General features: G+C 30.2%; 1 protein-coding gene across 5 annotated transcripts in view; it reads left to right on the top strand.

The window, feature by feature from the left end:
* The window catches only part of LOC106080480 (protein spitz), a 60,894-nt gene that overhangs the window by 32,715 nt on the left and 11,224 nt on the right, over positions 1-16,955 (top strand). For 2 of the 5 annotated variants that reach the window (XM_013241852.2, XM_059364602.1), the window contains 2 exons: positions 13-564; positions 9,025-9,948. The gene's annotated coding sequence lies outside the window, so the exon portion shown is untranslated. Of the gene's footprint in view, positions 1-12; positions 565-9,024; positions 9,984-16,710; positions 16,805-16,955 lie in introns of those variants that run through there. The other 3 variants (XM_013241851.2, XM_013241850.2, XM_013241854.2) reach the window with 3 other exon arrangements.

Below are 16,955 nucleotides of genomic sequence, written 5' to 3'. Positions count from 1 at the left end.
TTTCTTCTTTAGCCTTGATGTTTTGTTTTAAGAATTCTGCAATCAGCCTCTGCCGCCCATGTTGCTGCTGACCGAATCTGCTCCTCTTATTGTATGTGGGCTGTGCCATGAATTGAAGTTGTTGGTACTGGTATTGCAGCGGTTGAGATGTGTTTATGATTTAACCATGGATTTAGTTGGCGTTTGTGTCGTGTTTGGTAGAGTTTAGGTGAGGTACTTTTGTGACTTTCAAAATACGTTTACGTCATACGTTTTTAAAAACAAAAAATATACAAGTTTTTATACAAATGAAAAATAGTAAAATTTATAAATAAAGCATTTTGTGTAAATTTTGGAATTTGAAAGAAATGTCATAAAAATGGAAAAAATTTCGATACATTTCGAAACCAACTCGTTTAGTTCCATTGAAAATGTTTATTTTTAAGTCGCGTTTGTTTTGATTTATCACCAGTATGTGTTTTACCCTTGATTCGAATTGTTTAAGTCGGGTAGTTCTTTCACGTTTTCCATTCTATAAATACGAAGTGTGCATTTTTCGCAAAAGAAAATTTCTTTTACTTTTTGGTAAGTTTTTCAATTCATTAGCATTGGTTAACCGCTGCTGAAGTGTTTTGATTTTCGTAGAAAATTTTATCAAAGTTTAATTTTTTATAAAATTACATTGAAATGAGTTTTTTTTTTACAAAAATATTCCCAAAAATATCGTTTTTATGTTGTGTTTTAAAAAATTTTCGTTACATTTTTGCAACAGTTTTTTTTTTGTTTTTAATTGCAAATTTTCTTTAACATTTTGTAGATGGAAACTAGAAACGGTCAAATATAGTGTCTTCATATGCATGTGTTCTGTGCACATAAAATTTTAGCTCAATCATAAATTCACTCTCTCTCTAGCCAACCCCGCACGGCCTAACACTGTGCGAAACTTCTTCGTAGAGAAGTTTCACATAGTTGATCTCTGACTCACAAATGTAGCCAGCTTACGATAGGGTATAACCAACGCCGAAAAAATACGGTTATCGCTAGGATTCGGACCCAGCAATTTGGCTGATCTCTTGCTAACTTCCAATTTTCTTCTCGCATTATACTCATAATAATATCAACACCTTATCATCCGTTTTAAGCTTTATTGTTGCAGCCATACCAGCTTTTGTTGTTATAGCCATCCTATCAGGTTTTGCTTCTTGTCTGCTGCAACTTTCAAAGAATTTCAACCATTTTCTTTATATTATATGGCTGGAATTATTAAAACAAATATTATTCCAGCCAAACGTCTTATTACTCAGCATCCTTACCATCACCACCACTGCCGTCCGCCTCTCTTTCCTAAACTCTGTGTATGGAGAGTAAGAAAACCGTTAAGAACGAAAAATTCCTATTGGATATTTTTATAGTGCGCATACTTTTTATGGCCAACATATCCGAAATCCACATTCCGCATCACACCAAGAAATAGATAACTGCAGTGTGGACGGACAGAAAGAGAGGCAGGCAGATACCATACTTGCTAGACGATGACGCCTATTTTGGGCCTATGCTCGTAAAACTAAAGTCGAAGAAACTGTAAGAGAAGTTTGGAATAAAAATTACAAATGCATGAAGAGATGATCACCAGAAATGAGGACACTACACTGAACAAAATTTCATTAAACATTTTTTAAGTTTTGTTTTGTTTGTGAATTCTTAACAAAAGTCTACGCAACGCTTAAATTATTTGAGACAAATCACACTGATATACAGGTTTCCACTTTCAGTATAGAGGGATAAGTCAACTTTGGCCTATAATGAAGATATGGAACTTTTTCCTCTTCAAGAAGTGTTTACAACATTTTCCTTGATAAAACAGAGTACTTCCTTTCAACTAGGAAGACGAAGATAGACCAAACCGAGGATACAACCAAATACCTGGGGGTGATTTGTAAACTGAAGTGTTGGTCACTGTGTATGGTAACGAAAACCCAAAGTTGTAGTATTGCGGATAGAAATGGAGAGGAATTGATCGTTCATGCATTACAACAGGTCCAATGGACATGTTTTGTTTTGCACAAAATGGTGCTATAAGAACCACTAAGACTTGGGCGCAAGAGACGATTTTGAACAACAGGCCCATAGATATACAGATAATATACGAGGCGACACTCGCGGCTATGAGGTTTTAGACGATAGAAAATAGGAACAGGTTGTACCATCATCGAATAGTCGATGCGGCCATAAATGAAACGCTCATAAACCAGAACGAATAGATAGCGATTCTTACTTACTTTAATTGGCTATGACAGAACATTTGTTCCAAGCGTTGCAAGGGCTTCGATCTAAAATCTAATCCTCGATCTAAAATCTCTGATACCAAGTTTTGTGGTGTCTCCCACCACTTGATCTTTGGTCTTCCCGGTTTCTGTGTGCCACCGTGTTTGCCTTCAAAAGATTTTTTTGTTGGAGCTTCTTTATCCATTTTGACAACATGACCTAGCCAACGCAGCCGTTGTATTTTCATGAGTGTAACTATGCTATCGTCGTCATACAGCTCGTAGGTCATACGTCATATTCTCCAATATTCTTTATATTCTCCATTAACGTAAACTGGTTCATATATTTTACGAAGAATCTTTCTCTCAAATACTCCAAGCACTGCCTCATCTCCTTTCACAAGTACCCATGCCTCAGAACCATATAACAACACGAGAGGTGGCCTTGTTTCTAAACTGCTTACTTAATCCAAAGTAGCATCTGTTTGCCAGTATTATTCTTCGCTCTATCTTTAAAACTGGTGTCATTCATTTCGGTTACGACGGTGCCGAGGTAGATAATGTTACTGACTACCATCCGACCATGCCACTATGGACATACACCTAAGCCAGCTAATCCCATGGCAACCGGTTGTACGTACCGGATTGACCCGATGGAGACTTTCATTGGTAAGGGCTGCCGTCTCAGTGTTCAATACACTGCTAGAACAACAACAACAATCTGAGCCAGCAATCGGCTTGTTGAGCGTTCTAAATACTAAAAAGTAACCTCGAAAATGAGAATTTAAGTCAGGAATTCCGCGTCCCTTAGTTGGTTTATGTCTGGTTGGAGGTGGCGATCCTCGTCAATGCCAATGGAATGGTCCAATGGACGGATTGCCGCGGGAATAGTGTGGCCATTGGTTATTTAAAGGCGTCAATAACTCGCCTTTCATATCGAGCATCATAGGCACTCAGTATTTGTGCAAGAGCCGGAGCCGCCCGGCCTCTCACTGAGACTCTCTGCTCGATACCGCTGATTGTCCGCGACTACCGTTGCAGCTACTTCGTCCGGTAGCTCGCAGCTAAGCTTCTCGTGACAGCAATGAACACCTCACTGTTCCAGCCTGTGTGGTGCTCACAGCTATCCCGTGCCGGGATGTCTGATATTGTGTCCCCACCTAAGTGCCGGTATCTGTTAGCCACGAAAGCAGGGCAATGACATAGGAAGGAGACATAGAAAATGGTCCAACGTCTCATCAACTTCTCCACATGCTATCATTTGGCGCACCGATTTTGCATAAGTGAGCTAGTAGTCCTATGTGTCCTGTTATGATACCGAAAGCTTTACTGACCTCCTGTTTGCTTCCTTTCGGTAATAGCCACGTCTTCTCACAATCCGGATCTCTCCATAGGATTTTCGTCATTCTGCCGACCGCCAAATAGTCTGCCCTTTCATTCAACCTTACTCCGTTATGGCCCGGCATCCAAACGATGCGGATTGTGCCATCCTCAGAAGCATTATTTTCCTTACATTACAAGATTGTTCGTGATCCTACCATCCTTGTTGTTGTTGCTGTTATGGCCATTCTACTGTTCGTTAAGATGTCCACAATCGACGTCCTCGCGTTAGCACCACACCACCTCACGCATTCCGTGATCGCCCGGATTTCCGTCTGTAGGACTGTATTATGGTCAGCAAGTCTAAAACAGATCTCAATCCCTGGGTTCTCAATGTAGACCCCCAGACTCACTTTGTTCTGTAGCTTTGACCCATCCGTGTAACATGATTTTCCAGATGGGAATACAAGGGTTCTAATTTAGTTTAAAAGTAAATAAAATGTCTACAATCGATCGAAAAAAAAGCTAAATCATATTCGTTGATCATACACAGTTTCTCTTGATATTCTCTCTTCTCTTAATTTTCTTCGTTTATTTCTAATCTTTGTACTTGGTTCCTCTTAAAAGAGTCAATGGTTTATCTATATCCATTTGGTTGTCTCTAACTTATTTTCATGTTTTTTTTTCTATCTTTGCCACTGTGCAACGTTTTAGCAGTACCCGCAATGCTCACAATGACAACGACAACAAAGCCAAAATTATCCATATTCCACTACCGTAGATAGCAAATTGTTAAAATACCTTTGCAGCATCATCGAAGTCAAACAAGCCTCATCATCACTGGCCAGCATCACCACTGGTTCCTCCAGTATACGTCGTACGTACGTTAGACATTGTTGTTTGGAAATTGTTTGCTGTTGTAGTTGTTTTTGGCCATACACATAATCTCCATCATAAGCCAAAATGCGCGCGCGATTTTCACGTTTTTGTTTATGTTGTGTGTCCAACCGGTTCTCTCAGCATATTCGCTTTTGTATGATGGTGACGATGGCGGGGTTCAACATCAATTGCTTCCAGCTTAGATATTGTTGGCCTGGACTTGGTGGGTTGTTGCCTTCTTTAAATAAATAAAAATGTTTATCTCAACTTTGTTGTCGTCTATGTTGTCTCTCTTGCCAAAGGCTCAGCAGAACATTTTCCTTTGCCTGGTCCGTTCGTCTGTCACCCGGCCAAATTGTTTTTAGTTCATTGTACGTTACTTGGTTGCGAAGGTTTAGTTTTTTTTCAGATACTATAAGAATATTTTCTGGTTTCGAATTCTTGGAATATTTTATGCCACAACCAACAGCAAACGGCAGCAGCAGCAAGTAAAGCACGTCTCGGACGGCATTCCTTCCATCTAAGCCATTTAGCTAACGTTTTTTCGTCTGTTGGTGTTTAGCTGTGTATTGGGTTTTCTTTACTAAAGAGAGTGACCGCTTTTTGTTGAAATTTGAGCGAGCTTGAGGACTTTATATATATTTTTTTATTTATTTTTTTATTTGTGTTTTCATTTGTGTTTTTATTTATTTTTTTTATTTGTGTTTTTATTTATTTTTTTATTTATGTTTTTATTTATTTTTTTATTTGTGTTTTTATATATTTTTTTATTTGTGTTTTTAATTATTTTTTATTTCTTTTTTTAAATTATTTTTATATATTTTTTTATTTATTTTTTATTAAATTTTTTATTATTTTTTTTATTAATTTTTTTTATTAATTTTTTTATTTATTTTTTATTAATTTAATTTTTTTTTTCCTAATTTTTTTTTCTTAATATATATATATATATATATATATATATAAATATATATATATATATATATATATAAATATATATATATATATAAATATATATATATATATATAAATATATATATATATATATAAATATATGTATATATATATATAAATATATATATATATACATAAATATATATATATATATATATAAAAATATATATATATATATATATATATATATATATATATATATATATATATATATATATATATATATATATATATATATATATATATATATATATATATATATATATATATATATATATATATATATATATATATATATATATATAAATATATATATATATATATATATATATATTTTTTTTTTTTTTTTTATATACTTTTTTATATTTTTTAAGAGAATTGTAATATTGGTCCGGCTGTAGGTCAACAACAAATATTTCTTGGTTTTTTATCTGTATTTCAATATTTCGAGTGACTACTTCTAGCAACGACTGACTACGCCTTAAAACGGCAAGACGACGTCAGCCGAAAGATTTCTTTTTTGGTTTATTAATTTATTTTATTTTATTTTATTTTAATTTGACATTGACATTAATTATTTGATTTCTTTATTCAATATTTTAAAAAATATGTTTTTATACATTTTTTTAATAATATTTCCTAATCATTTTTTTAAAAATTTTCCAAATAACTTTTGTATACATATGTTTTAAATTTATTTTCTTATAATTTTTTTTTATATATTTCTTTAATTTTTTTCTTTACGGTTATTGTTTTTTCTTATTTCTTATCTTTTAGGTTGTTTTAAAATAAGTAATTTTTTCATTTATTTTGTTTTTTATTTATTATGTTTTTTATTTATTTTGTTTTTTATTTTCCGTTTTTTATTTATTTTGTTTTTTATTTATTTTGTTTTTATCTGTTTTTTTTATTTATTTTGTTATTTATTTTGTTTTTTATTAATTTTATTTTTTATTTATTTTGTTTTTTTTTTTGTTTTTTTTTTGTTTTTTATTTATTTTGTATTTTATTTATTTTGTTTTTTATTTATTTTGTTTTTATTTATTTTATTTTTTATTTATTTTATTTTTTATTTATTTTGTTTTTCTCTTATTTTGTTTTTTTATTATTTTTGTTTTTTTGTTAATTTTATTTTGTTTTTTTATTATTTTTGTTTTTTTGTTAATTTTATTTTGTTTTTATTTAATTTTTCATTTTCTCATTTTTTCATTTTTTATTTATTTTTATCATTTATTTTTTTCATTTATTTTTTTTTCATTTATTTATTTTTTTATTTATTTATTTTTTTATTTATTTATTTTTTTATTTATTTTGTAAGGTGAGGGCAAATCACCTTAAAGATGTTTGAATTTTGTTTTATTTTTTATAATAATTTTTTATTTTTATTCGAGAACTTGCAAGGCAGCTCGCCAGTACAGTTCTTCGATTGGTATATGCCACAATAGACACCAGGTCTTCTTATGGCTGTATACTCAATTTTATTTTATTTTTAGGTAATAGTTGTTTTTTTTTATATCAGTGCCTTCCAAAAATGATACACAGTTCAATTTTCCTCTTTGTCTTTATTAAAAAAGAGTTGGTGAAGGAATGACAATTTTACCAACGTTGTTCTCATTTAAATAGGCTTTTCAAGAGTCATAATATTAATCCATCTTCGAATTTCACAACAACAAATTATCTGCCTATTACAAAAATGCATCACGTGTCTAACATCAAAACATATAAGTAAGAACAGAGCATACAATTAAACAGGTGAGTTAAAAGAGTTCCGACAGAACGATGATCATTTGGATGTTGAGAGCATTCTTACACGAATGTAGTTACATATCACTGTATTTGTGAGATAGAGAGCTTAAACATGGAGTGAGATATGCCTCTCTCGATGTTATTTACGTTTTTGTATAACAGTTTATAACAATGTAATTTGATGCCGTGAAATACATTTAACATACATAAACTTAACATAACATTTATAAATTGCTAATAACGTTGTTAAGTGGTGCTGCTACAATTTGTTTTTTTATTTATTTATTTTTTTCATTTATTTACTTTTTTATTGATTTATTTTTTATTTATATTTTTTACGTATTTTTTATTTTTTTTTATTAATTTTTTTATTGTATATATAATTTATTTAATTTATTTTTTATTAATTTTTTTATTGTATATATAATTTATTTTATTTATTTTTTATTAATTTTTTTATTGTATATATAATTTATTTTATTTTTTTTATTAAGTTTTTTATATATTTTATTTATTTTTTTATATATTTTATTTATTTTTTTATATATTTTATTTTTATAATTTTTTTTTAATTTCTTTATTTTTATTCTATTTTTTTATTTTTCTTTTTCATGACAACCACTGTGTTTTCAAGTAAGGAGCATTTCTTTTACACTTGTAGTTAATAGTGTAACTTACAACGGTCCCTAAAACATTTTTTGTTGCAACACAACAGTACACATGACAGTAAACAACATTGTTGCCAACGCATTTTAAGATGGTGTCTTGCGGCACAATATTGTGTATAAAGAGGGACGTGTGGGAGTATTTCAGTGATTCTTCTTTTTGGGTCATTTCGGAATCGGTTTTAGTGGTTTATCTTCATTTTCTTGACAATAAAAACAACATTGCGATAAATTGCCTTCTTTTGGGGTTTTGAGACTTTTTCAACATACGGAATGAAATGTATGCTGCCTTAGTGTTTTCTCATCACGTCTCTTGCAGTAAGTTTTACCACTCCTTGCTATGTCGGAATTGTTTATGAGGCTTTTGGTTTGGGTGGTTTATTTGTATTAACATTCAAGTTTGATAAACAATAAAAAAACAATCATTTTTGCTTGCAAACATAATAAAGGGTTACATGTTGCAATGAAAATCAAGATTTGGACTTTTTCAAATAAGTATTAGTAGCGGCGATTGTTTGTAATTTTTTTTTTTAATAATTAAAAATATATACGTTCACATGCTAAAAATATATGTTATTTGTTCCTATGATTAATGATTTTATCATTCTGCCGCAATTTGGGCTACTCCATTGAATCGCTTCTAACAGTTTCTATGCCACTCCCATAACACAGTATAGAGATGACTGTGCAATGAATTGGGGTTTCCTACTACTGCAACACCCTCACCTATCACATTTGGCGACTAGAGTAACCACCGAAGTTGCCATACACATTATAATCTCTTTCTATGCGAAACTACGCTTACTACTATGCTGGAGGTTTAGGTAGTATGTAACTTGCATTTATGTGCAAGTTTTTCCATTTTATGTCCACAAACTGTTATAGTACTTTATAATACGTTGTAATTGCATTTTTATGGGTTTCCTTCATTTCATTCTCGCTCTCATAGTCGTCGTCGTCGTCGTCTGCCGGCCCTCATCGTTTGTATTGACGACGTCGATGATGATTTTTTTTTTGTTATTTTTCCTGTTAAGACTTGGTTTGTTTTTGCTCATGCTTTACTTTCCATGCAATTCAGCTGCGCGGTCGCCTTTTTTATGGTACAGTGTAATTTTCATTTTAATGTTTTCATATTTATTTAGTGGTCTTTTTTAATGTTTTCATCTCGGTTTTTAATGTTGTATTTTCTTCTCCCTTCTTTCATTGTTTATTTGCAGCTTTTCACGTTTAATTTTCGTTGGTGTGTTTTTAATTCACAACTTCACGCAAAAACGAGAAACAACTACCAAGACGACGACCGTTTGGCTGAGAGGAGTTGCAGCCGTAAGAGAGAAGAACCAGCCAGACCAAACAATCTGTGGCTGAAAGCGTAGCAAAGACGACCTTAGCCAAAGTTTTCCTCTGTTGCAGTTGGCCCCAACCAGTGAGAAAAAGAAAACAGAGAGAGAGATACAAAAACTGAAAGAGAGGTCATAGAGAGGATAGATAGGTTTAGATGAAGGAGGAAGCTCGCTCGCTGCAAAAACTCTTAATGTTTTTTGAAGCATAATAACAAAACACGCAAAACCACAATAACAAAAACATCAACAATAACAACCAGAGAAATACTAGCTCCGCAACTATAAATCAACAACAATGAAATCGTTGTTAGCAACATCTATGCATTCACAAGAACTAGAATCTTAAGCCTTTGAAGGTTTTCCTTTCGCCATACACACAACGGCATACGACGTCTACAGCTCTCTACGCGCCGTAGTAAAATTCACTACAACACTCACTATCAGTACTGCTATTTACTTACCACCAACTCTATAGTCAGGCTAAGTGACTCATTACCTCTTTGAACGAGTAGTTATACTCAATTATGGGACATCAGTAAATCTATGCGTATGATTTTCTACACCCACAAAGAAAAGAAAAACGAAGCATCCCAAATTAATGAGCCCCAAAGTTTGGAAGACAACTTAAATAACAACAACAACAATAATTATTACACTCGAATGGTTATACCTTCAGAGATAAAAAAAATATTGAAAACATTTTTTTTAAATCTCAACATCATTTTCTGAGGTGAAAAGAAGAGGAATTAATGCATCTTTAGGACGCCGTACTCTATAGCCTTACTTTGCACAATTCAAAGGGTATGTAATGCAAGCAATAACGTTTTGTTACCAGGGTAAGGATTGTAGTTTTAGTTCCATTGATACAAAATTTTTGTTTAAAGAAATGGGATTTACTGTAAACGCTGCACTTAACACGTTGGGGTTTGGGATTTATGTGGTTATAAACATACAGAAATCCGAGGGCGGTGATTCTCAAAGCAGAAGGTCTGTATTCAAATCCGGCAAAAACATTTACCAGCATTGACCGCATATGTTAGAATTTTTTTGAAAACTCTTCTATTGCAAGGTGGCTTGAAGATCATCGAACGTGAAGGTAGTTATTTGAAAGAATCGGAACTATGGTGCCTTTGACTATCACATGTAGGAACTTCCGCAAACTGTCTATGGTATGAGAAGAGTTACTGAATACTTCGTTTTTTGCCACTTGTAAAAACCTTTTTTGGGCATTTTCTAATATTTCATAATTTTTAAAATTTTCATTTTCTTATATTAATGATTTTCAATGCCAATAACGGTTAAAATACCTTGAGGCGCGTTTTTATTTACTCTGATTTCGTTTTTCTACAAATGTTCTTCCGTTAGGACTATTATATTAACCTACTTGCTGGATTGGATTTTGTTTTACTTGCGCTCGCTGCTCTTCATGTTAATTTAATTATTTGGTTATTCACCTTTACTGCCGTTTTCGCATGCATAGAGCGGTATGATGATGAGCATCTCTGAATACATTTATGCTGCTACTGCTGCTGCAAATAATCTCATCCCTCTCCTCCGCCGAAGAGCAAACAATTGCCGCCGTCTGTATTACTGACGCCAAGTAGGGAGATATCGACTAAAATTGTATATGAACTTTGCTTTATTTGCTTTTCGGTTGGCGCGGCATTTCGAAATTTTTTCGCATTTTTAATTCATCATTAAAGAGATGTTATATTTTTGTTATTGTTACATTTCACACATCATCACCAAGTGAATTTATGGCTGCGGTCTGATCTGCTGATCGACCACCAACACATCTGCATCATTTATAATGGTAATCGTAATATTTGACGACGTCTCTGTGATTTTTCTCTCTGTTAATTGTCATTGGCGGGGAGCGGGGAGAGCAATGAGAGGATCTTGTAGGTGATTTTCTGTGTGTTTTGGTATGGATAGGTCGGCGGTGGGCCCATGTGTGTTGGTTCATACGATCGATCCCCTACTCTTAGAAACAAGTGGCGCTTAAATAAAATTTATTATTGATATTTATTTCGATTTCGGCGTCAAATTTACATGTCTCGTTTTTTTTTTGTTTTAATTATTGTTTAATCTTTTGAGGAGTAAAAAGTATGCCTCAGTTGATTTTAAAATTTTTTTTGTGCAAGAATTGTGGCGCTTTGTTTCTTCGCTTTATCACTTAATGGTAAGTCGTTTTTTTTTAATTGGCGTATATGATGAGATGTCTGCCAGCACGTTTAAATCTGCAGATTTCCTTTCTGGTTGCTACCATCGTAGATCAAGTTGAGAAATAAAGTAGGATATTTTTTTCAAATCCTTAATCCTTAATTGGTGTTATGAGAGTTTGTCATATCTGTTATTAAATGTCGCTGCGGATTGTTTTTATAAAACTCGCAATAACAATTACATCATAATTATGTTATTTAGAGTGTTTTCTCATTTAAGGGCAAATATGCCAAAATATACCATCAGCCTTTTAAAAATTAGCATTTAACAACATTTTAGTTTATTTTTCTTTATAAAATATTTTTTTTTTTAAATCATTCACATTTTTTCTTTAACTGTTTTATGATTTGTTCTTTTATTGTTTCATCATTTTTTCTTTAATTGGTTTATCGTTTGTTTTTTTTTAACTGTTTTATCATTTGTTCTTTGATTGTTCTATCATTTTGTTCTTTAATTTAATTTTTGTTTTGTGTTTTTTTATATTTTTTTTTTATTTTTTTTTTTTTATTTTTTTTTTTATTTTTTATATTAGTTTATTTTTTATTTTATTTTTTTACAATTTTTGCGTTGTCTAGCGTTCGAAACTATCAATACAACTTCCAACAGATGCACAAAATCATGTGTAGTTCGGAAGAAGTGTAATTTGCTACAGAAAGAATGTCTGTCATTACACAAAAATAAATTCATTGGGAAAATAGACAGGTTTGTCGAGCGTTGTTAATGTGGTAATTGTATCATAGATGCGTGTTCGCTATTAATACGAATCAAATACAACATACCAACGCACTGCCCTTGAAGCCATCACACCTAATATGGTTGAAAAGTCTTCTAACCAAAGACGAAACGCGTCCCATAGTGATTGGTGTGTGTTTCTATCTCTGGCTTTCCTTTTCCATTTGCATCTCCGATCATTTAGCTCGTCTTGAAAGAGAAACAGACAAAAATTGTAAAAATTTAATGATCTTCGCCCTAACAGTCAAAAAACTTGAAAAAATAAATATTATTTTTTTTTTTTAAATTTTTATTTGTTTTTATTTTTTTTACTTTATTTTTTATTGTTTTTTTTTTTTTGTATTTTATTTTATTTTTTTTTTTATTCTTTTTTTATTTTATTTTTTTTTTTATTCTTTTTTTATTTTATTTTTTTTTTTTATTCTTTTTTTATTTTATTTTTTTTTGTATTTTATTTTTTTTATTTTACTTTTTTATTTTATTTTATTTTTAATTCTTTTTTTACTTTTTTATTTTATTTTATTTTTAATTTTATCTTATTTTTATTTTATTTATTTTTATTTTATTTATTTTTATATTTAATTTTATATTAAATTTTATATTAAATTTTATTTTTAATTTAATTTTTAATTTCATTTATTTTATTTTTTTTTTAATTTTTTTTTATTTTTTTTTAATTTTTTTTAATTTTTTTATTTTTTTTTTATTTTTTTTTTATTTTTTTTTTTTAATTTTTTTATTTTTTTTTATTTTTTTTTTATTTTTTTTTTTAATTTTTTTTTTAATATTTTTTTAATTTTTTTCTAATTTTTTAATTTTTTTTTTAATTTTTTTCTAATTTTTTACATTTTTTTCTAAATTTTTATTTTTTTTTTTAATTTTTTTTTTTAATTTTTATTTTTTTTTTTTATTTTAATTTTTTTTTTTAATTTTTATTTTTTTTTATTTTTATTTTTATTTTTTTTAATTTTTATTTTTTTTAATTTTTATTTTTTTTAATTTTTATTTTTTTTTTAATTTTTATTTTTTTTAATTTTTATTTTTTTTTAATTTTATATTTTTTTAATGTTTATTTTTTTTAATTTTTATTTTTTTTTTTTAATTTTTATTTTTTTTTTTTTAATTTTTATTTTTTTTTTTTAATTTTTATTTTTTTTTTTTTTAATTTTTATTTTTTTTTTTTTAATTTTTATTTTTTTTTTTAATTTTTATTTTTTTTTTTTAATTTTTTTTTTTTTTAATTTTTATTTTTTTTTTAAATTTTTATTTATTTAATTTTATTTTTTTTTTATTTTTATTTTTTTTTTTAATTTTTATTTTTTTTTTTAATTTTTATTTTTTTTTTTAATTTTTATTTTTTTTTTTAATTTTTATTTTTTTTTTTAATTTTTATTTTTTTTTAGTTTTTATTTTTTTTTTAATTTTTATTTTTTTTTTTAATTTTTATTTTTTTTTTAATTTTTAATTTTTTTTTAATTTCTATTTCTTTTTTAATTTTTTTATTTTTGATTTTTTTATTTTTTTATTTTTTTTTATTTTTTTTTTTGTTTTATATAATCATTTCTTTCTTTGGGTTTAGTTCTAGACATAAATAGTATAAACTATAAATATATATATTATCTATGTTCAATCACCAAAACATATTTTATTTTAATTCAACGTTGAAATAAAATATGCTGCATAATCACTCGTATGAAAACAATAAAATCAACATTTTTATAAATAAAAATGTTTAACGACCCCAACACCTTTGACCGCCTGTCTGTCCGTCTTTCCGTTGGCTCGCTCGACGTCGTTGAAATACAAATTATGTACGTACGTTCAATGATCTTTCTCTGTTAGATTTTTAAGTGCGTTCTTCCCAACTGTGCGAAATCTGTGTTGCTATTAAAACAAATCTCAAGTGCAGAAAACCCAATCTTATCTCAATACCAAAGACATTATGGGAATGCAGCAGCGGCAGTCAGCATAATGTTGTTTGTTATTTATTATAATTATTGTCGTCGTTGGGAAGATTTTGATTTAAGCTAAGAGTGCGCCATATTTGGCCCCTTAATTGAGGATTCATGCAATTTTTTTAAATGCTAGCTAATAATGATAATAATGTCCATTATGTGGTGTGTGGGTATTGGTAAAAAAACCGAAACCATTGTAGTGTTGCCGTTTTTGGGTTCATCAAAAAATGTCGGATTAATTTAGTTGTTCGAAGGTAACATAATACCTATATTAATATTTGAATATAAACATACGCCTATAATAATATAGGTATTTAACATAAGAACTATTTAACTATAAGGTATGTTTTCATTAAGCACTGCGTAGAGCTTAAGGTGGAGTTACATACTATGCGCACGTATTAAAAGCGCATTAAAAATGCAACTCTGCAAACAAACCCCACAGAAGCAAAGCGCAAAAGTTAAAAAATGTTTAACTTTGACGCCTAAAAGCAGTACTTCACGTATGGCAACACAGAATGACGCGCAATTTCAATTGTCAAATTGGAAAACACGTTAATTTTTGCGCGTCGTTTTTGTGGGATTTGTGTAGAGTTGCATTTTTAATGCGTGCGCATGTTATGTAACTCCACCTTTAGTCAATGTTCTATTCAATGTCTATCGATAAAGCAATATAAACATATTTTGTTATAATAATTAATATAACTGCATAACTACCGTTATTCGTACAACTACATAACTACCATTATCCGTACAAGCAATCTTCAAATATTTGTTCTAAAGAGACGTTTTACGCTCAAAAACGTCCAAAGATACATCGCTAATCATTTATTTAGATTTCTTACTTCTACGGCATATTGGTTTGTTTGAAATTTTGGTTGTTGCAAAAATGTTGCTATTGGCAACTCTGTTTTATAATTAAATTTCACTCAAGATGTCGTGGTAGTGATGGTATAAATTTTAAAGTCTTATTAAAAACTTATAGGAATTTCAAGCATTCCGCGAATTTTATACTAAGTTATCAATTTACCATGGGCCACTGGCCATTTGGGGGTTTTCTTTAAGTTATTGCTGTCTTCCAAGGTGGACTTGTGTGTTTGTGTATGTGAGATAGAGAGTATTAGCGGTTGAATAATGCATCTCCAAAGAATTGTGTCATTCTTCAAAGTGGCTGCGAAATGTTTTCTCTTTTTTCGAAATAAAAAAGTTCTATACCACATGAATTCTTTTTTAATATTCATATCACAGTCAGCTTTGAGGAGCGTCACATTTCTTACAAAAATCATCATCATCAACTACACCAACATCAGCAACTTTTTACTTCGTCCAATGTTAGATAGCGACAATGTTTGTTAGTGAGTGAATGTATGATAACACTAAAATAAAAAAAAATAATAGTGTAAATTCCATTCGGTGAATTGTGTGTGTGTACGTGAGCGGTTGCGCGTGCCTTCTTAACCAAGTTAAGAATTTTATTAGCATGTTTTAAATACTAGTAGTGCCGTGTGTGTCTATGTTAATGTATACATTCTGTTTTGGAATTTTAAATTTAGTGCGTGGCAATGAATGGATCCAAATTTACCGCCAAATTCCAAATAATAAGAAACGACACCTCCGTTTATAGTGACTATATCCATCCATCTGCTTGTCTTAGCCTCACAAAGTGGCTGTGAAATGCTTAAAATTGACTTCGATTGCATATCACAGCCAGCTTTGATGAGCTTGGACCTGTAAAAGAATCTACAATGAAAAATAATAAAAAAAAATCTGGTATAATTAAAAAAATTTTAATTATTGGAAACAACTACTTTTTGTGTACTTAAACAAAGAAATTAGAAAAATTTGTAAAAATGCAATAAACTTATATTATTTTTGTACACCTAAAAAATAGTAAGTAAGAAAAAAAATAAATATTATTATATAAAAAATGAGTAAAAGTGCAATAAACAAATATGTCAAATTTATATAAAAAGAATGCAAAGCTAAGCACTGGGTAGCTGTCGATATTGGGATTTCTGAAGGGCTACCCACGTCTTCGGTTGACAACTTCGGTTGAAGCATTTACAAATCCCAATTACCGACTAATAGTCAATCCCATGGCAGCCGGTTGTACGTACCAGATTGACCCGATGGAATTCTTCATCGGCAAGGCCTGCCGCCTCAGTGTAAAACACACTGCGACAACAACAACAACAACCGACTAATAGTGGGTAGTTGAATGGTGGAGTACCACATTAATTTTACCATTGTAGTGGCGGAGTAACAATTCGAAGGGGTATGTTGATTCATTTGCCGAAGTCAACTGATATCGATACCGATTTTTACAAAAATATTTTCATTATATATTTGAATATTATGAAAATGTTGCTTATCTAAGCCTCATCAAGTGGTTGTGATATGGATTATCAACGCATATCACAGCCAGCTTTGATGAGCTAGGATAATCAACGGAATACAACGATTAATTCAATTCTTAGTGTTGTGTGATAAATGGTGAAAAAAAACAAACAAATGTGAAAAATAATTATAATAAACAAAAACTTCAGGATTTGTGCAATGGTTTATTGTCATACTTACTAATACCATAGCGTAGGCGGCGGTATCAGAAAATTTCTTCAATATCGAAATGTTTTCCCCAACTTTATTTTCCAAGTTATTACGTTGTTGTTATTGTAGCAGTTTGTTGTGTTCTCTCTTTCGTCTGCTTGATTCTCTTGAGTATCCAGTAACTCTGGGACTAAGATGAGGTGAGTCCAGAGGGATCTGGGTCGGAGACGAGTGGGAGTGAGTTAAACAGTTGGCGTGTGTCGTGTGGTCCCTGGTCACAATCGGGACATACATCCTGCACATCGGCATAAATTCTTGCTCTGCAGGACTTGAGGCAGCTGTATCTTCCGG

Source organism: Stomoxys calcitrans, chromosome 3, assembly GCF_963082655.1.
Source record: "Stomoxys calcitrans chromosome 3, idStoCalc2.1, whole genome shotgun sequence".
NCBI lineage: Eukaryota > Metazoa > Arthropoda > Insecta > Diptera > Muscidae > Stomoxys > Stomoxys calcitrans.
This window is presented reverse-complemented; position numbering and strand designations above follow the sequence as displayed.